Source organism: Sphaeramia orbicularis, chromosome 19, assembly GCF_902148855.1.
Source record: "Sphaeramia orbicularis chromosome 19, fSphaOr1.1, whole genome shotgun sequence".
Taxonomy (NCBI): Eukaryota; Metazoa; Chordata; class Actinopteri; order Kurtiformes; family Apogonidae; genus Sphaeramia; species Sphaeramia orbicularis.
This window is the reverse complement of record NC_043975.1, coordinates 4,304,760-4,327,238: the sequence shown is the minus strand read 5'-3', so window position 1 is coordinate 4,327,238 and position 22,479 is coordinate 4,304,760. Positions and strand designations below refer to the sequence as shown.

At 36.7% G+C, this 22,479-nt stretch overlaps 1 long non-coding RNA gene across 1 annotated transcript in view; it reads right to left on the bottom strand.

Annotated features, from left to right (window-relative positions):
• Positions 1-9,251: 9,251 nt before the first annotated feature.
• Positions 9,252-22,479, bottom strand: part of LOC115439289 (uncharacterized) — a 48,598-nt gene continuing 35,370 nt past the window's right edge. The window contains exon 3 of the long non-coding RNA XR_003938236.1: positions 9,252-9,344. This is a non-coding gene — a long non-coding RNA (uncharacterized LOC115439289). The remainder of the gene's footprint in view (positions 9,345-22,479) is intronic.

Here is a 22,479-nt window from a genome sequence, read left to right as displayed (position 1 = left end):
AAGACTTACAGTAGTTATAACATTTAGATTTTTCAACAAGTTCAACTCAATTTATCTGCTTGCATTAACTCTTTCATGCCTGAATTATTATAAACCTGAGTAGGATCAGTGCTCCCAAACAAAATAATACATCCAACTGGATTATTATGAGTGATATATATTTATTTATTTATGTATATTAGGGCTGTCAAAATTAATCCATCATCATAATTAACCCATAAAGACCCAAACAGGCACTGGTGACCAAAACCAACTCCTGATCTAAACTGTTTAATACCTGTTGATCCACTAATTCTATCAATACATGTAAATAATTGGTGTAAAATACAGTTATTCGTCTTTTCATGGTCATCAGATATGACCCATTTGGACGTTCAGAGGCTCCGTAGTTACCGTGGAAACATTGTCATCTTCTACAACATTGATTCACCAGTAAAACCCATGGAGTTGGATCAATGACAGTGGATGGAAATGTTCAATGTGTAGAATTAATGATATATTTCACTGAAAAAGTCACATTTTCGTCTGTTTTAATGTAAACCCTTGAATTTACTCTATTTTACCTGATCAGTAAGTTAAATGTAAGTAAGTACCTAAAAATGCAAATTGCAGAGGATTATACTACGATAAATACTGATAAACCAATTAGGAAATTTTGAATGTAAAAAAGAAACTCATTTTTTCATGGAGTTGGATCAATGACGGTGGATGGAAACACTGGGTTTATGTTCAGTTAATGAGAAATTTGGCTGAAAAAGTCACATTTTCATCAGTTTCCACTGTTTTAATGTAATAACCATTGAATTTACTCTGATATTTTCCCTGATCATAAAGTTAAATAGGTAAATATCTAAAAAATACAAAATGTTGCAGTTTACATTATGATAAATACTGATAAACCAATTAGGAAAGTTTAAATGTAAAAAGAAACTAATTTTTCATGGAGCTGGATCAATGACAGTGGATGGAAACACTGGGTTTATGTTCAGTTAATGATAGATATGACTGAAAATGTCACTTTTTCTTCAGTTTTCTCTATATGTGATATAACCTTTGAATTTACTCGGAGTTTTCATGAACATCTACATGATAAGTGAATTTAATACAGAAAAAGACATGATTTACATTGAAAAAACTCAAACTAAAGAGGATTATATTAATAAATCACTTAAGAAAGGTTAAATATAGAGAAAAATTCATTTGAGAACTGACATAAAAGTAGCACTGGGTCTTTATGGGTTAATCTGATTTAAAAATTTCACACAATTTACCCATCTGCAGCAGAATGACTCTGAACGTCTCTGTCAATGTAGTGGGTCAGTTTGTCCCAGCAGAGTTAGCGTCACATAAACCAGTGTCAGCTGACCCGGTAGTAATTAGGGGTGTGTATTGGCAAGAATCTGGTGATACGATACAAATCACAATACTAGGATCACGATACGATATTTCACGATATATCATGATACTGTTAAAAAAGTAATTTTTTGTTTGTTTCTTTTTTGTTAAATGATTATTTCCTTGAAGAATTTAATTACACCAGAAGTCTGCACAAATACTAAACACATTTTTATTTGATGAGAACAGGATCTAATGCTATATCACAAAATGTTTCTGTGATAAAACTTAAATTATGTTTTACAGACATTACAGTTTAAGATCCTGTTCAAATGTTCATATTCTAGTAGTTCAGAACTAACATCATAACATTTTTGAGCAATCCCAACAAAGGAACTGACATTATTTAATTAAATAATCAAAAATCACCCAAAAAAAAAACACCTAGAAACCACTCAAAAATCACCAAAAAACCATCCAGAAAACCACCCAAAAATCACCAAAAACCACCCAAAAATCATCCAGAAAACCACTCAAAAATCACCAAAAAACCATCCAGAAAACCACCCAAAAATAACCAAACACCACCCAAAAATCATCCAGAAAACCACCCAAAAATAACCAAAAACCACCCAAAAATCATCCAGAAAACCACCCAAAAATAACCAAAAACCACCCAAAAATCATCCAGAAAACCACCCAAAAATCACCTAAAAACTAACATCATAACATTATTTTAGTTCAATCCCAACAAAGGAACTAACATTATTTAATAAAAGAGTGTTAAATAATAACAAATAAAAGCAAAACAAAAAGAACTAAAATGAACTTCCACGATATCTGCATTTGAATAAATACCTAAAAATATTGATACAGTACTTTTTAATGTCGATACAGTCTTGTTATATGAAATATCGCGATATATTGCAGAACCGATATTTTATTACACCCCTAGTAATGACAGGCAGCAGAACCAACCCACAAAGATGGAAGACACTAAACAGCACGTTGGTCCTCTGGATAGAAATGAGGAGAAAAAAACCAAGATGGAACAGTTGGGTCCAGTTGGGTCCAGTTGTTTAGTTGAAACTGTTGAAGGTGTTTAATAAACCCGTTAAGTGCAGATATTTTTCTTACTTCTTGAGTGTGTTTGTTCGTGCAAAATGAAACGCAATTAATATTCAGATTTCCTACAGGTTTCTACAAGTTAAATTTAAGACTTTTTATCACCTTTTTAAGACTACTGAGAACAGAATTTAATGCCCATTTCACAGCCTATTTCACAGCCATATACTGGCACAAATTTGTGACTCCTAGAATTTAAGAAAATGTATGTATTTACTCCAACGCTTTGATTCCCACCGTTCTGAGTCATTTCTCACCAGGGGCTGTAAAGTTAGCAACAGCTGGTTCCTATTTTCAATATAAAACAGGTGGAACTGAGTCGACTAATGTTACTTTCTTCACAGCTTGGACACATTTAAACACAACACAGCCAACAAGTTTATGGCAACGTAAATTAAGACCTAACATATTAAATCTAATACCCTTTAAAGACTTTTTTAAGGTATTAAATACAGATTTGTAATTTCAAGACCTTTTAAGACGCCGTGCAAACCCTGAATATAGATTAAAAATGAATGACATTTAATTGTGATTAATAGAAATAAATCCACACCAACCCTGTGATTAATGTGATTAAAAATTTTAATTGTTTGACAGCATTAATACACATATATATATATATATATTATATATATATATATATATATAGACATATATCGTCATTCAAATTATCCTAACTCCAGAACAGTTTGTGCTAAAATTTAAACATTATCTTTTAGTTGAGATTGGGTTCTTTCTATTGCTGTATCACAGATTAGGGGAGAGGCCTGCATTGACTGAGGGGGAGGGGTGGAAGTGGGCAGAGCAGAGAGCAGCAGAGTGCAGTCGGTGAGAGAGACGTAGAAGATTTTTAATACTTTTAGCAGCACTTTAGCGAGGTTTTCACTGATCTGCCTTGGTGGAGGTCTTCACTCTCCGAGTGCTTTTCTGGTTTGGTTTTAGTTTGGATAGATTTGCCTAAAAATACTAAAACTTATTGCATTTTACTTTTTACTAATGTTTAAGTTAATTTATTTCAAGGAAATTAAAAAAAAAAAAAACACATACAAAACTTCCATGTATATATAAATAATACATGTATAGTCTGTTGTCTTGGTTCTTGTCCTCTACCAGTTTTTTGTTTTTTTGTTTTTTTGTTTTTCCTTCGTAGCTACGGTCTTTTTACCTCCACCAAGGTGGTTATGTTTTTGCCGGTGTTGGTTTGTCTGTCTGTTTGTCTGTCTGTCCGTGTGCAAGATAACTCAACAAGTTATGGACGGATTTGGATGAAAATTTCAGGAAATGTTGATACTGGCACAAGGAAAAAATGATAAAATTTTGGTGGTGATCAGGGGGTTGGGGGCACTGATGTCTACACTGATGTCTGAGGTCTGTGCTCTCTGAGTGCTTTTCTAGTTTTTGTTTTGGTTTCGCCTATTGTTTTTTTTTTTTTATTTCTGGTGAATTCTGCTTCTTCTTCTTCTCTCTTCTTCTTCTTCTTGTGACTTTGTAAGTAAAAATAAAAATGACTAATAAAATAATAAAAAAAAAAAAAACAAACAAACTTCCGTGTAAATATGTTCAAAGTTCAATTTTACTAAAAGTTACCCAATCCAATATGGCCCCCGCCCTGTGATGTTACAGTATGTAAATTAGATGAATACGTTTATTCCCATCATAAACTTTGGGTCATATCCAATATTTTTCTCATTTACACTATGACTTTATCTCAAAACCCTTCCAAGATACAGCTTTTTGAAATCGTGATATCAAAATTTTATAGTTTTTGAAAAACACTCCTAAAGGGTTTGGACCGATGTGTGTTACTTTTTCTTAATTAAAGCATCTAAAAGCTCGTTTAACCCATAAAACCCACATATGAGCCGTGAATGTAATGAATGGACACGATTCACAGAGGTACGTCCACGTCTCTATTGAATTCAGAGTGTTTTTTTTTTTTTTTTTTCCATCTAATTAAAGCCCGACGTTGGACTTGTGGAAGCAGGACGGTGGATTTGTGCGAGTGTTCTAAAACAATAGGTGGAGTGTGTTGGCAACGGGAAAGGTAATGCAGTCGTGCTGACAGCGAGTGTGTGCGTTAGAGACGAGGGAAAAGGGGAATGTGTGTGTGTGTGTGTGTGTGTGTGTGTGTGTGGACATCCGTGAGTGTATGTGTGTGTTATGGTGGCGGTGCTGACTGCAGCAATGCGCCAAGGAGAATGGAGGGGGAATATACCCTACAGAGAGAGGAGGAGGAGGAGGAGGAGGAGGAGGAAGGAGGGATGAGGCAGCGAGTAGGAGAGGGAGGTGTGTGTTTCAGTGTGTGTTCCGTTGTGTGTCTGTGTGTGCTGTCGTGCTGCTCTAAGTGTGAAGACAGGACCCATCTACACCAACTCCCACATTCATTCATCTTTCTCCTTCCACCCCCTCATCCCATCCCATCCCATCCCATCTCCTCCTCTTCCTCCTCCTCTTCCTCTTCCTTATGTGTGCATCTGCATGTTTGCGAGCGTTTCAGGGAGATAAAGTGTTGCAGTGATTTCCAGAGGGATAGCCGACGGGCAGGATGTGAACTTGGGTTTACTACGACACCCAGGCCTCGTCATCTTTTACAAACACCTACATCTTTATTCCCCGTGACTGAAACGGACGTTTTAATTTCCCAGTGTGCACAAGTGTTAGAGCGTGTTTAGCTGCGGGGTTGAAATGAGCAAACATGTTTATTTCTCATTCGGTTTTTCTTCAGATACGACAAGGAAATATGAGCACAGCCTTAAAAGACACATAAAAAACTGAACTGTATGAGTTGGAAAGGTTAAAGTCACTGTTAGCGATGTCCCGATCTGGATTTTTTTTGCTTCCGATCCGATTTCTTTTGGGATTAGTTTTGCCGATACTGATCCGATACCAACTTTTTACAACGAAATTTTTGATTTAAATGCCGAGTCATTATTTATAGGTTATTACCTCCACCAGGAGATATTGTGATCACTTTGCTTTGTGTGTTTGCACGCGTGTTTGTTTGTTAGCATGATAACTTAAAAAGTTATGGATGGATTTTCATGGCATTTTCAGGAAATGTTGATACTGGCACAAGGAAGAAACAATTAAATTTTGGTGGTGATTGGGGGGGGGGGGCAGCTCTGTCTTGGTGGAGGTCTGCGCTCTTTAAGTGCTTTTCTTGTTATGTTAGTATTTTACTTGAGATCACAATTGGGCTGAAGGTGGAACCTGAACTAAAACAACTATGACACCTTTTTTTTTTATTTATTTATTTATTCTACCTTTGTTTAACCAGGAAGTCCCATTAAGATTAGGAATCTCTTTTGCAAGGGAGACTTGGCCAAATTAGCAGCCATTCAAAGTCCAAACAACATAAAACACATACAAGATACACAATGAATAATAATTGAACATGAAATGAACATTGGTTTGATGACTTTTGATGGTCTATTTTTTTTTTTTTTGCTGTTCATCTCAAGTCATTTAAGTTCTAATACTTCACTGACTGATAATGGGAACGTACTGACATTAATATTGTAGATTTCACACTTTCACACAGTCAGGTCCAGGAAGCATGTCTTACAGCTGTAGACATGATGTGTCCCAGTATTTATGTCCATTAAGTTTACAAACATCAATATTTCCTTAAAGTTTAATGGGAGATGTGATGAAAGTAGGTGGTTAGTTGTGGCAGAAAATAATTATTTACACTCAGAGCATGAAAAATATTTTAGAAATTTAGAGGAAGAACATTTAAAATCATAGTAATGGATAAAAAAATGAAATGCTGAGAGAAATTAAGTAAAAACCATCTCTGAAAAGATCATTTAACCAAACTAACCAATGTAATGATATTTATTACCTCCGCCAAGGAGGAGGTAATGTTTTTTTCAGGTTTTATTTGTCTGTCTGTCTTTTAGCAAGATAACTCCAAAAGTTATGGACGAATTTTGATGAAATATTTAGCAAATAGATAAGCTTTATTCCAGACTCATGATCCACATTAAAAGCAAACAGATAAATACAAACACAATAATGTTGAAATGTTGATACTGGCACAAGGAATAAATGATAAAATTTTGGTGGTGATCAAGGGGGGGATTTTTTGCTTGTTTGTCCAACTGTTAGCAAGATAACTCAAAAAGTTATGGAAGGATTTTGATGAAATTTTCAGGAAATGATGATACTGGCACAAGGAACAAATGATTACATTGTGGTGGTGATCGGGGGGGGGGGGGGGGGGGGGACTGATCTGCCTTGGCGGAGGTCTGCGCTCTCTAAGTGCTTTTGTAGTTCCAATATAAAACTATTTCTGTCATTAGTCATTATTGTTTTGTATCGCAGACCCGTTAGAAAAAAACCCTGAAAACAACGTGTCCACATACTTTTGTCCACATAATGTACTTCACATACACTACAAGCAAAAGTTAAGGATATTTCTTTTTTTTTTTGTAATTTTTTTTTTTTTTTTTTTCATTTTTGCCATTTGTAAATAAAACTATGTCTGGCCATTAAAAAAAATGTGTTAAATTAAAAAAATAAATAAATAAAAATAAAAATGAAAAAATGAATAAAATAAAAAAATAAATAAAAAAATAAAAATAAAAACAAAAACAAAATAAAAAAAATAATAAATTTTTTTAAAAAGTGCTTCAATTCAATTCACACACGAAAGTAAAAGGCGCTGTGCACGAATCCCAACTGAAAAAAACAGCCCAAAAATTCCAAATATCTTAAATTTTTTGTTCGTAGTGTATATCAGATTGGATGTGACCACAGACACTGCCTAATGCATGTGTGATCCACCATCCTCCTGCTGGACTAGGCCTGTGTGTGGACCAAACCCAGACTAAAAGACCGTCCCATGGCGCTGAAAACAGATTTGCGAGCCTCTCCAGATGCATATGTGTTTGAGAGCTTCCTCCCTGTGCGCCTTAAGATTTGTGTGCGTACGTAGGAGTGTGTATCATCGCAGCGTGGGCTCTGCTGGCTCAGCGCTTTCAGTCGGCCAATTAATTACAGAGAAGAGCCGGAGACAGAGCGGCGTGTAGAACACACACATCGACGCAACACACACACACACACACACACACACACCGACACACAAGCCTTTCGCTCAGACGTGGATTTGTCATCATCGATGCAACAAATGGCTGGAAGCGAGCTGCATAAGGCCACTTCATTATCAGGGTTTCATGATGCTACAGATAGAACACTTCATCTTCTGTCTGACTGGTTCCCATACGGAGGAGTTTGAACTGAACATGATCGTCTACGGGGAGAAATTAACGGTAGAAACCGGAAACAAAAGAACAACAGCATACTGGGAATGTACACTGGAGGTGTAAAGGTCACATGGATACATACTCATGTGCATATTCGACTAAAGAATAGACATTTAATAAATCTATTTACTGGATTTGTTCCACCATAAAACAAATAGTTAAATGGTTTTTGATGTAATTTATGACAAAACTGTTGCATATTTTTATGTTTCAGTAGTTTTTTCTCGCTATATTTATGTTATTTTTAATGCAAATTTGGGTTGTGTATTGGCAACAATCTGGCAATATGATACAAATCACAATACTAGGATCACGATACGATATATCATGATATATCATGATACTGTTAAAAAGGCTATTTTTTTTTTTGTTTGTTTCTTTTTTTTAAATGGTTATTTCCTTGAAGAATTGAATTGCCCCCAAAATATCCACTAACACTAAACACATTTTTATTTGATCAGAACAGGATCTAATGCTATATCACAAAATGTGTTCAAACTGAAATTATGTTTTATAGACATTACAGTTTAAGTTCAGAACTAACATCAGAACATTATTTTTGTGCGATCCCAACAAAGGGACTAAGATTATTTAATAAAAGAGTCTTAAATAATAATAAATAAAAGAAAAACAAAAGCCAAAAATGAGCCTTCACAATATCTGCATTGAATAAATACCTAAAAATATCGATACAGTACTTTTTAAAATCGATACAGTATTGTGAAATGACATATCGTGCTATATTTCAGAACTGATATTTTCTTACAGCCCTAATGTAAATACAACAAAATTTTACCTTTTCTTAGATTTTTAAATATTTACTATGTTTTTCTTACTACATTATTCCACTTTCAGAAAAACCTATTCTAAATTAATCATAATGTGAATGTGATCAAAGTTTAGTTTTTACAAAAAGACTCTGAAGTTAACATTGAGGTTATCTATGATGCAACTGTTGTATATGTTTTGCCAATATTGTATCAGTTATATTTATTTATTTATATTATTCAATTTTAAAGAACACACCTATCTATGTTAATAAATAGTAATACATGTAAATAGGGCATGGCGATATGGAAAAAAATCTGAATTTTTTAGTATCAGACGATATCAATATGTATAACCCCCCCCCACCCGTCGAGCCATGCGTACAAGAATACTCAATTAGATGGAATTTGTCATATTTTATTAGATTTATTTCTAACCACTATTATTAAATTTCACAAACAGACTTAAGTGAAATGAAAATAAATCAAATATGCATTTTTAAATTTCTTTTTTTAAACATTTTGGATGTTTTTGTTTTATATTTTTCAAACTACACTTATTCTGCTCTTGTTAGTTTTCAGTTATTTTTGTCGTAATTTTTGCAAACTTCAGCACTTTTTTTTTTTTCTGAACTGCTCACTCCTCATGAGACTCACAGAAACAGACAGAAAAATGAAAAAAAAGTAAAACCACCAACAAACTAAAGAGGCTTTTCAGGTGAAATCCACCTCAAACCAAATGAAAAAGTGTTTGTACCTTCAGAGCGCAGAAGATACACGAGTCCTCCATGCATTTGTGTGTGGTCAGCTGTCGAAAGCTTCTGCGGAAGATGTCGAGATGCCACAAAACCTGCGACAAAACCAACAAAGAAGAAGAAACAAATGAATCAAACTGTGACATAATGTGAGATTTATAACTGAAAAATGTTCACACTTGTATGTGGATTGTTTTATATGAATAGAATAGAATAGAATAGAATAGAATAGAATAGAATAGAATAGAATAGAATAGACTTTGTCATTGTGAGTTGCTACTCCAGTCAGTACAACAATATGAACAATAAAAAAAAAACCATCAGAAAAAATCATTACACTGTAAAAAATGACCGTAGAATTAGGACCAAAAAGTTGTAAAATTGCAACATAAAAAAAATGGTAAGTGAAAAAATATGATGCAAAGTTGTTTGTGTTAACTAAAAGTTTTAAAATAATACCAAAATATAAATTAAAAAAATAAAATTCATGAAAAGCATTGATCTTACCAAATCACTCTTCTGCTATGTTTCACACTGGAAAGTCTGTTTATATGACATTCATTGTTACAAAGATTCACAAATTGGTATTATTGTGGGTTTTTTTTCCTTTCGGTGAGCAATATTGACACCCTTTTTTTTTTCTAAAAAAAAAAAAAAGAACAGTGTACTTTGTTACAATAATGTTCTGTGTAATTTGTTTTTTTTATTTGATTTAACTTTTATTTAACCAGGAAAAAGATCCCATTGAGATTAAGAACCTCTTTTCAAGGGCATCCTGGTCAAGAGACAGCATGAAACACAACATATAGTTACAACACACAATTACCTCATACATTTACAACAAACAATAATTTACAGGACGATTCAACCTATGAAAAACACGTGCAGGTCACTGAGTTGTTCTCCAGCACTTTGAACATGTTACATGTTTGAACATGTTTTGACACTGTTCTGAATAAAAATTTGAATTTAAAAAAAAAATAATAATAAAAGTAAAAAATAAATAAATAAATAAATAAATAAAGTAAAAATAAACATAAAAAGGTTAAAAAATGATTTATGGCTGTTCATGTTTGTCACATGTTAAAGCATAGTTTGTAGATGTAAACATTTTCATCATGTACTTGTACTGTTTTTTCCTCTAAAACACAGATAAATATTCAGAGGTATCATTATTTATGGGTTCTTATTTTACTGGTTAGACCCTTTGAGATCATACTGGTGTGAATGTGGAACCTGAACTGAAAGGACTTGGACTCCAATGCTAATATCCCATCTGTGGCTCATAGCTCCTCCTCTGCCTTCCACTGAACTGACATTTCCACTCTTCTATTAACACCACTCCATAGATCTCCTGTAAAGGAGCCGTCTGTTTGGACTCTGCAGCTCTGGAGGGGTTCAGCGTTTTTCCCACTGAGTGAATATTCCACTGATGACACTGTCTGCACCACACAACAGACAAGACAGACTGACACTGATGGACAGACGGAAAAGAGGAACACACACACACACACCCACACACACACACACACAGACAGGTGGCAGAAGGGAACGAGCAACTACTGGAACGCTAACGGCTGCATGAGCTAGACCTCTTCCTCTTCGTCTTCTTCCTCTTTCCCCCTCCTGTTTCTCTTCATCGTCCTCTTCTTCCTCCCCCTCTTCATCCTCCTCTTCTTAGTCTTCCTCTTCCTCCTCTTCCTCTTGTCCTCCTCTTCCTTTGTCTTCTTCTTCCTCCTCTTCCTCTTAGTCCCTCCTGTTCCTCTTCGTCGTCCTCTTCTTCCTCCTCCTCTTTCATTCTGTTGCTCTTCGTCCTCCTCTTCTTCTTTTCTTCTTCTTTCCTCCTCCTCTTCATCCACCTCTTCATCTTCCTCTTTGTCCTCCTCTTCCTCTTTGTCTTCTTCTTCCTCTTCTTATTTTTCCTCCTCCTCTTCCTCTTTCTCTTCTTCCTCCTCCTCTTCATCCACCTCTCCCTCTTCATCCTCCTCCTCCTCCTCTTTGTCTTCTTCTTCCTCTTCTTATTCTTCCTCCTCCTCTTCCTCCGTCTTCTTCTTCCTTTTCCTCTTTGCCTTCCTCTTTGTCCTCCTCTTTCTCCTCTTCCTCTCGTCTTCTTCCTCTTAGTCCTCCTCCTCTTCTTCATCCTTCTCTTCTTCCGTCTTCTTCCTTTTCCTCTTTGCCTTCCTCTTCCTCTGTCTTCTTCCTCTTAGTACTCCTCCTCCTCTTCATCCTCCTCTTCATCTGTCTTCTTCTTTCTTTTCCTCTTCCTCTTAGTCCTCCTCTTCCTCTTTGTCTTCTTCCTCTTCGTCCTCCTCTTCATCCTCCTCTTCATCTGTCTTCTTCTTCATTTTCCTCTTCTTCTTCCTCTTAGTCGTTGTCCTCCTCTTCGTCCTCCTCTCCCCCTTCATCCACCTCTCCCTCCCTCCCTCCCTCCTCTCCAGTGCATAATTAGAGGAAAGAGCTGTTAGTACATTCATTGGGCGTGCTCAAAGATAATATTGACACAAGGCTGTCCCTGAGGCTTCTGCTCAGACCTACAGCACCACACACTTATAGAACACTATGGATGGGAATCCAGAACCACTTCTATACAACAACTGGATCCCAGTAGCTCAGTTCCTTAGACTGTTTCCTTAAACTGTAACTGTACTGGTCAGACTTACAACATGAACTGTGCTTTGTATATTACTTTTAAGGGCAAATTCAGTAAAAATTTAAAAAAAAAAAAAAAAAAAAAATCACCATAAATGCACCACACTAGTGATGTCTTGATCTGGATTTTTTTGCTTCCAATCTGATCTGATTTTTTTTAGGATTAGTTTTTGCTGATACCAATCTGATACCGATTCGATACCGACTTTTTACATGAAACTTTGGTTTAAATTTGGAGTCATTATTTATAGGTTATTATACTATTATTCTTACTGTAGATCCCAGATGGGCTGAATGTGGAACGTGAACTAAAACAACTATGACACCTTTGACTCTTAATAACTTCAGTATCATTTTTGCACTTTCCAAATTCATACTGTGGGACAAATTAGAACCTTTGGCAGCCCGGTTTTGGCCCACAGGTCGTATGTTTGCCACTGCTGTAGTGCGTCTATGGACAGGTCCGTCCAGGTTTGATAAGGGGGTACGTTCTGTGCCGTACGTTAGTGATGCACGGATCAGTGGGTTACTCGTGGGTCGGGTCAAATAATTCCACAAAAGCCCCGCAGGTTGAAAAAAAACCAGACTCGCGCATCACTATCGAACCTTAAAGTGAAAGTGAAACCTATAGACATTTTACTAATTCCTCTAAGCCTCCCGCTGTTATGCAGCTAATTTTCCTTTCCTCTACCTTCAGAAACTTAATTTGATTGAGCAGAAAGGTGTGTTTACAAAAAATAACATGAAATTATTAAAATTTTTACATTAACAAACTACTCTAACAATAAAATGAGAATGACCTCAAATGTCTAAAGAAACTTAAGTGCAATTTTAACAATATTCCGCCTGTTACTAAGTAGAGGTGTAAGAAGTTCTGCAATATATGGCAATATTTCATTTCATACTACTGTATCGATTATTAAAAACTACTGTATCCATATTTTTAGGTATTTATTCAAATGCAGACATGTGTGTAGGTTCATTTCGTTTTCTTTTTTGTTTATATTTTATTTATTATTATTTTACACTTTATTAAATAATGTTAGTTCCTTTGTTGGGATTGCACAAGATGTTCATAATGTATTAGTTCATAACTAACATTGCATTATTTTTGTGCAATTCCAACAAAGGAACTAACCTTATTTAATAAAAGAGTGTTAAAAAAAATAATAAATAAAATATAAACAAAAAAGAAAAAACAAAAATGAACCTCCACAATATCTGTATTCTACTATATAATGCACATTTTGTGTCTGTCCGATGTCTGCTCGATGTCCGCTCAATGTTGTCAGCACAGGAGGGCGTTTGTACGGATGTTCCTCAGCCTTCACAGGCCCGATCGCCGCCAAACTCGCCAGATGAATAGAAACATTACTTGACTATCAACTAGGCACCAATTTTATGTCCCTATTCAAATGTTGTGAGGTATGCTGGGGAGATTTTAACAGGGTCCCAGCTCACCTCGGACCAGGTCCTGAGAGCTCACCACAGACCGGGTCCAAACCTCACCCTCGGACCCTTCACAGGCCCGATCGCCACCAAACTCGCCAAATGAATACAAAACATTACCTGACTACCTTACTATGCACAATTTTATGTCCCATATGCAAATGTTGTGAGGTATGCTGGGCACTTTTAGCCTCTCATGCTATTGTACAATGGCACCAACGGGTGCAATGCCGCTAGTTTGAATAAATACTTACAAATATCAACGCAGTACTTTTTAATATCGATACAGTATTGTGAAATGAAATATCGTGATATATTGCAGAACCGATATTTTCTTACACCCCTAGTTATAATGCCAATTATTTTATTGATCTGGCCCACTTGGGATCAAATTGGGCTGAATGTGGCCCCAGACATAAAATGAGTTTGGACCCCGATAAGAATCGATAAGAGAATCAACAGGGAAGTGATATTGATAATGGGACCAGAATGGCAAAATTCTGATCCGTTTTCCATCCCTACACTTGTACGTTTACATGCGCAGAGCTTTGTGCATGCTGGGAAATGACACTCCTGGACACACAAACACAAAGCAATATGTACGGCAAACCTTAGCAATACCGAGGAGAGAGTGATAGGTGGAGGGACGAGGGAGGAGGGGTGGAGGATGACGGAGTGCATGCTGACGCCAGTGTATGCCTTCTATCTTTCCCCCTCTGTTTCCCCTCCTCTCTCTGGAGTTTATTTGGTGGTGATGAATCGGCTTCCTGCACAGCACTGCAGCAGCCACAAGGAGGGCACACTTTCCCTCTGCCCATCTCTCTTCATCCATCCCGGCCGCCATCCATCTCGCTCTTTTTCTCCTCCTCTAAGTGCATCCCTCCATCTCTTTCTCCAGGCCTTCCTCGGCTCTTCCATCATTTTGTTTGTTTCTTCTTCCTCCTACACTATGTGGACAAAAGTATGTGGACACGTTGGATTTCAGGTGTTTCTTTTCCAACGGGGGTCTGGGATACAAAACAGTAATGACTAATACGGTCAGAATATAGTTTTATATTATGGGATAAATATCATTACATTGGTTAGTTTGGTTTAAATTTACTTAATTTCTTTCAACTTTGATTTTTTTGTTACCCATGACTATGATTTTAAATGTTCTACCGTTAAATTTCTAAAATATTTTTTTCTGCTCTGATTGTAATAATAATTTTCTACCCACAACTGACCATCTACTTTCTTCACATCTCACTTAAAAAGAAAAATCTACCATTAAAGTGTTAAGTCCACACTTTAACCACATCTCAATTGGTTAATGTCAGATCTACTGTGGGGGTAAACAGAGGAAAACTAGAAAATATGTGACTGTCTGAATAATTATGGACCTGACTGTATGTGTCAAAGTGTGAAATCTACAATATTAATAGAGCTGAAACGATTAATCGTTTAGGTGCTTGAAGCAAATGCAAAAATTCACAATTCAATTCATGACTCGAACTGATTAAAGGGAAATATTCTATTGCAGTTTTCCTGAATTGAAGCTTGTTTGTGCGTCACAATAAGCGTCCGTGTGAAACACAACAGTGGAAACCAATGTTTAACAGCAGAGAAATGAAAGAAACCAAGCTTTGATTCAGGAGAACTGTGGTTGAATGATTTTTTTGGATCGCTTTGAGTCAATTAATTGTTTCAGCTCTAAATATTAATGTCAGTAAGTTCCCATTATCAGTCAGCCAAGTAATAGAACTTAAATGACTTGAGATAAACAGCAGGTGAGCTAAAAAGGTTGAAAGACTGTTCAACTGACTAATACCAGGTATCCTAAAATGTACAATGTACAAAAAAAAAAAAAAATCTAATCCTAAAAATAAAATAAAACTGATTAATTTATGGATATTCCAGTGCATTTTCACTCTGAAAATTCATGTCCAGGGGATGAAAGTACAAGAACAATTCAAGTAGTGGTGCTAGTTCCCTTCAGGTAACATTACTTTAAGATGGTGCTCATCAAATAGTCATGTAAATATACTGACTGTGTCCGCCAGTCACGTTAAAATAATTAATGAAATCACTGTAGTGATTGTGCAAATGATCACAGCTCCAATGATCACACAGATAATCCTCACTGTCACAAATTGACTCAGAAGCACAAGCAAATGATGATGGATATACAAAAAATGCGTACAAACAATGCTTCTACAGGTGGAAACATGAACCTATTGCACAACAAGTTGCAGTTGTTTGGTTTTCTTTAGTACATACATGAAGTTTGTGCTGAAGTCTTTTGCCCACATGCATTAAAACATCGTCACTGATTATTTATCTAGAGGTCTTGTCTTTTCTGACATCCAGAGTTCTTCACTGCTTTTTTTTCTGCTCATCTGTTGCTGCAGAAAAACTTCAATACTACTAATCCCCAGTTGAATGTGTGAGGTTGTCAGGTTCTGTTCTATGTTCCAGTCCTGTGGTCTGGATTCAGATCAATCTAAAACAGAAGTGGGTGGTTCTTTCACTGGAGGAGAACTCAGTTAATGCAATCAAAGTCCATATGTGACTTCTATTAGTGATCAATAGGAAAATACATTGATATCTGGAACCATTGACATGTTAAAACCATAAAAAATTTGGCCCACTATAAGTAAGGTACATTTTTAATATTTCAAAAATTTCTCAAAAATCCAAAGTCAAAATTTCTCAAAACTGTGAAAAAATCTTGTAGACAGTGTCTCAAGGAAGCTACATATAAAATTTGAGATGAACCTGACCAGTAGTTTTAGAGAAGAAGAATGTTAAAATCTAAACATTGTTGACCTTCAGATTGACCCTTCAAGGTTGCTCAGGTCAAAGGTCATGAACCCAAATTAAAGTCCATATATGACTTCCTATCAGTGATCAATAGGAACTATATTGATATCTTTAACAATTTACATGTTACAAGTTATCAAAAAACGGACCATAAGTAAAGGCATTTTTTTAATAATCAAAAATTGTCAAAATGTAAAAATCTAAATTTCTCAAAACTGTGAACAAACTTTGCAGACATTGTCCCAAGGAAGATACATATAAAATTTGAAATGAATCCGACCTGTAATTTCCTTGGAGAAGATGTTTGACAAAATTGCTAACAAAGACAAAAACGAAGATGAAAATGAAGTTGAAGACGACGCCAGAAACAACACCTTCATAATAGCTCATGGTCCATCAGCCAGTAAGATTTAAAAAAAAAAACAAAAAAAACATAACATTCCTACACTTGAAAACCCTTGACCTTCAGTCCATGCCAAAGTTTTTGCGCATACAGACAGACGAACTGATGACAATACCCTGCGGTGAGGGCCAAGGCTAAAAAGAAAAAAACAACTACCACTCCTAGCATAAAACAGACTCCAACACAAACTTCTCATATTGAGTCTTTAACAATTTATGGAAAAAATATCCCTACAAAAGAATTAAATCTGAGCTCAAATGGAGAAATATGTCCTGGGGAAAGTGTTCTCTGTTTTAGCTGCAATTTCTGAGTCATACTGCATAATTTAAGGACAAAAACTCATACATGAGCACCTTCCAGCGATTTTCAAGTCAACACATAAATATTTCAGTAACAAAGGATGACCCCAGTGCACTGGCTACTCATGACTTAAGGAAAAACCACCTTCAATTTCAATTATCAGTTAAAAATATAGGTTAATCAACAAAACAACCGACTGCACAACTGCAGAAACCTGCAGACCCAAAGCCTCTGAACCACAACCTCAACACGACATGTTCTCCAACTCCTTTACTGTTTACTTTTACCTCTGTTTACTCAGGGAAAAGTTGCTGAGCATGTTCACTTTACTTTCCAGCGCCTCATTAAATTACCCACATCTACATAACCCTGGGCTCTGCTGCAGCAGCAGGGGGTTAAGTGCCTTGCTCAAGGGGCCCTCAGGGACTGGAGAACAGGGAGGAGGGCATTTCACTCACGATAAATTCAATAGGATTAGTGATGCTGCAGAGTTGGTCCTAAATCTGATCCTTCAGCTCAAAAGTCTGCAACCAGGTCCTGCAAGTACAACAGTCTAGGCCTGGACCATAGGCATAGACTGTTTCTTTAGATCTTTCTTTATGTGGCAGTTTTTGTCTTTAGGGTTTATTTTGTTTCACTGTTTGGATGTTTTGAAGTTTACTTAATTCTATTCATGCATCATGACTTTTATTGTATCATGACCACTGTTTTCAATGTTCTGCTTCTAGATTTGTGAAATGATTTGAAGAATTTGTCCTATTATGACCATAAAGAATACTTTAAAACAACCATATTTTACATCATTTTCATCCCATAAAAACCCTCAGCCTGACTTATTAGCGCATGCCAAAGGTTTTGGACGGACCTACGGATGACCAACTGATGACAATACCCTGCGGCCAGTGTGGCCAAGGGTAAAAACTCACATTGCGCTCATTTTTTACTCTGATTTAATGTTGTGAGGTAAGTGCTAAATCACAAAAAATACAAAAAACTAGGTTTGTTTTGCATTTTTCACCACATTACTGCCACTTTTTTTTTTTTACTAATAATTTACCCATCTGGCTTCTTCGGCATTTACTACCTTCACTGACTATTTATTTTGGTCACAACAACCAAATCAACACCAAACAAGTATTTACTGTTTGTATATCTATATATAATATAATATATGTCCCTGTTAGCTCATTGTCAAAGTATCATCAGAGGATAGGAGTAAAATAAAGACAGGACAACAACAATCTTTATAATCTTAAATTGATATATGATCTACTTTTCCTACTGTGACATCAAAACCTCCCAACGCTAGCCAAGGTCACTATGCTAGTGAGTTTATGTCAGTCTGTTAAAGGCGATACTTTAGTGTGTTTCTGTACTAAAGAGTTTGGGTTTCGTCTGCATCAACCTGCACAGTCTGAGTTACATCTCGTTTTGCTGCTTCTGAAATAATGAGGAAGAATTACCTGAAGTCTGTCACATGTGGGTTCAATGTTTTTGAGTCAGGCTACAACAAAATAGGCCACACCAATCTAGATCAATGATGGAAACACAGCAACTGTACGTACAGTTGTGGATGAGTTTGTATACTTCATCTAGATTAAAATATTGTAATAATTTCAGTCCAAAAAGTAATGCAAAAATTAAGTTTCTAGTCAAATATAACAACAAAAAGCATCAGAGATAAACCCTCCGGAAAACTAGAGGAAAACCGGCCTCCTGATCACCTAGCCTTAACCTGAACACGTTTTTAGCCACGTTATAGACTTTTTGCTCCGTCTTTGGTCTCTAACAAGTCCTCTCAAAATGTGTCTCTTTAATTGTATCGAGGACATAAAGTGTATTTTCAAAGATGTTTTGATGTTGTAGAATTATGCTAGTGGGAAATATTTTTGATTGACTGTAAAACCCCATCAAAATAAAATAGGCTGCTGCAATCTAAGAACCTCACTTCATCCACATTTTGTCACAATATTGTAGCATTTCTAGCCAGATAGCAGAATGAAAAGCATCACACACAGATTAAAGTTCTAGAAACCACAAGAACCTAGGAGAAGGAACTATACTTGAGATTGACCATCATGATTCTACCTTAAACAGATCCTCCTATGACCTTTTAGCCTGATGTTTCTGGCCACTTTGTAGACTTTTTGCTCTGTCTTTGCTTCCTACCAACTCCAAAATGTGTCTCTTCAGTCTCTCCATTGACTGGTAACTGTATCAAGACAATAAAATGTAATCATTTTGGTCCAAAATGATGAAAATTGCACTGTTTTTAGCTAGATACATTGACGAAAAGCATCACACAACCTCCAAAAACCACAGTAAACCAGAGGGAAAACTTTACTTCAGATTATGCATCATGACTCTATATCCTTATATGACATTTTTGCCTGATGTTTCTGGCAACTTTATAGACATTTTGCTGTCTTTGGTCCCTACCATCTCAGAAATGTGTCTCCAGTTTCCCAATTGGCTGCTAACTATATCAAGACAATAAAAATGTAATAATTTGGTCCACAATGGTAAAAACTGCAGTGTTTCTAGTCAGATACACTGACAAAAAGCATCACACAGACAAAACCTCCAGAAACCACAGTAAACTAGAGGGAAAAACTATACTTCAGATTATGACTCGTGATTCTACCTTAAACAGATCCTCATATGACCTTATAGGCTGATGTTTCTGACCACTCAATAGACTTTTGCTCTGTCTTTGGTCCCTACCAATTCCAAAATATGTCTCTTCAGTTTCCCAATTGACTGCTAACTGTATCAAGACAATAAAATTGTAATACTTTGGTCCAAGATGATGAAAATTGTAGTGTTTCTAGTCAGATACATTTAGGGATGGGAATCGTTAAGAATTTAACGATTCCGATTCCATTATTGATATTGCTTATCGATTCCGATTCCTTATCGATTCTCTTATCGATTCTCATTGGGTGAGGGAATAAAAGAGTACAAACAGGTGTGTTTGCATTAACTGTCTTCTATATGTCCATCTCTGCACAGAAAATATAACATATACAGTACGTACAAATTATAATAACAGATGACGCCGGGCCGGTTACGGTTCGGGGGGGGGGGGGGCATACACTGCAAGTGAAACTAAAGACTCTTTACTAATTCCTCTATTGCCGCATTTCTACTATGTGGAACCTGTTCGACTCGGCTCGGCTTGTCTCCCGTTGTTGTGCACCTCATTTCCTTTCCCTTCTTACCTTCAGAAACTTGTATTTGAGGAGTTGTGACGTTTGTTGCCCACACCGGAACCGGAACCGGCCCGGCATTCACTCTGCCGCTACATTCACAAACACCGCTGAGTAGAGTATCAAATACGTGACCTTCCTGTAAATGAATCGCATGCTGTGGACAAATGTTTGAGGATATTGGAGGGATTCCACCCTTCTGAAGACATGGAAGCTTTGACAGTCTTACAAGTAAGTGGACCTGGTGTCGTCTGTTTAGACCGTTTCTGCCTCAACGCCATGTTGGCCACGTTCTGACCAAAACAATGCAGCGTACGTGTGACGTCATCGCGCATGCACAACGAAAGCAGAATCGATAAGCAGAATCGTTAAGCAGGCAGGCAAACGATTCCAAGGAATTGAGCTACTGGGAACCGGTTTTCAAAAAGAACCGGTTCTCGATTCCCATCCCTAGATACATTGATGAAAAGCATCACACAACCTCCAAAAACCCCAGTAAACTGGTGGGAAAACTATACTTCAGATTATGCATCATGATTCTATATCCTTGTATGACCTTTTAACCTTATGTTTCTGGCCACTCAATAGAATTTTTGCTCTGTCTTTGGTTCCTACCAATTCCGAAATGTGTCTCTTCATTTTCCCAAATGGTCGCTAACTGTATCAAGACAATAAAAATGGAATAATTTTGGTGCAAAATGATGAAAATTGCAGTGTTTCTAGTCAGATACACTGATGAAAAGTATCACACACAGACCAAACCTCCAGAGAAAACTAGAGGAACAACTTGTTATGGTTTGGTTGTAACCTGACTGTGTTTTGTAAGAGGTGATTCTACACCCAAAGATGAAGCCCTAACTTAATTAACTATCATTTTCTGCTGTAGCCCTTTTCCCCTGTGTCATCCAGCAGGAGGAACTTGTCGATGCTGTGATGATGTCTGGTTTTATCCCGTGTCCTGCTAAACATCCTCGTCCTCTGTCCGTGCATGCGTGAGTACATGTGTGTCCTTGAAGTGGCCCATTTCCCTCCTCGCTGAAGCTGATTTGCTGCGTTTGTTGAGGCGTTTTCTTCATTTTCACAAATGAACTTCCCGTCCTTCACGCCATCCCCGTCTCCTTCCCCTCCGCCTTGTATGCTCGGCTCGGACACCCCCCCACACCCCCACCTCCCCCCTTCAACCCTTACCTTATTTGACTCTTTAATCCCGCTGTTTCTCCCGACGGTATCGCCTTTATTGTTCTCTTGGCTTTTTTCATACTGTATGCTTCTCATCCCTCCGTTCTTCTCTTTGTCGTCCCTCAGCAACTTTTCTTCTCTTTCATCTATCCCCGAGCTTCTGCCCCATCACACGCTCCCTTCTTCAGCTTCGTTCTCCGACCTCCCTCTCCTCTCGCTTTTCCTTCTGTTTCAAGCCAGTAGTCGAGAGGAACTAGTGTGCGAGTGGAGGTCTATTTGTGCCAGCTGGAAGTCTTGGGAGGAGGGAAGTGTGTGTTTGTGTGTGAAGAACGACTGAACGAAGGCAGATGCAGCAGCGGCAGCAGCAGCAGCATCAGTGTAAGCATCTACATCAAACTGGATGTCCACAACACGGCCAAAACCCAACCAAACACGCAAACACACGCTAATATGGTGCTAATCTCATCCTTGGCAAACTTTAATAACCACTGCTGCAGTGGATGCGCACTTTTTCTGCTTTTATTTGTGGTTTCTCTTGGTGCATTGAAGTAAAACTGCAGTAACTTCCTATGAGGCGTGTTCTGCAGAAGTGTCCAACGTTTACAGCAGAGACTCCAAAATGTTTTCAGTGCTTTTTTTTTTTTTACAGGAAAAACATTTTGACTAGACTTAATTTATACATTTCTACAAACTGTCAAATTATTGTTGCAAATAAAATATCTTTTTTTTTTGTCTTATTGTATCTTATACTAATTTTCTTGTTAGACCTTTTAGTCATTTTCATCTTGTTGCATCTTTATCAAATCATTTTTATTGTCTTGCATATTCAGTGTTTTCATCTTGTTGAATCTTTTGTCTTCTTGCATTTTGTTACATCTTTGTCATTTCTTTTATCTTTCTACATCTTTTTTCTATAAATGATTTTAATTTTGTTGCATCTTTATTATTTTCATCTTAACCCTTTCATGCTTGAATTATGGAACCTTTGTCAATATTTCCTGAGTGTTTTTGTTGCTCTCTAGGCGTGAAAAAAACAATGCAATCAAGGTTGTTGTTTTTTTTTTTTTGTTTTTAAGGAGTTACAAAAATGTCCACTCAGCCGGAGATCATGCATTTAATTTTTGAAGCAAAGAAACATGTATTTAAAACCTAATATCAGAAAGTGATATGGAAAACTATGCAATAAGAATGTTTTTAATGCTGCTAATCATGTTTTCTCACAACTTAACATACTCTAAT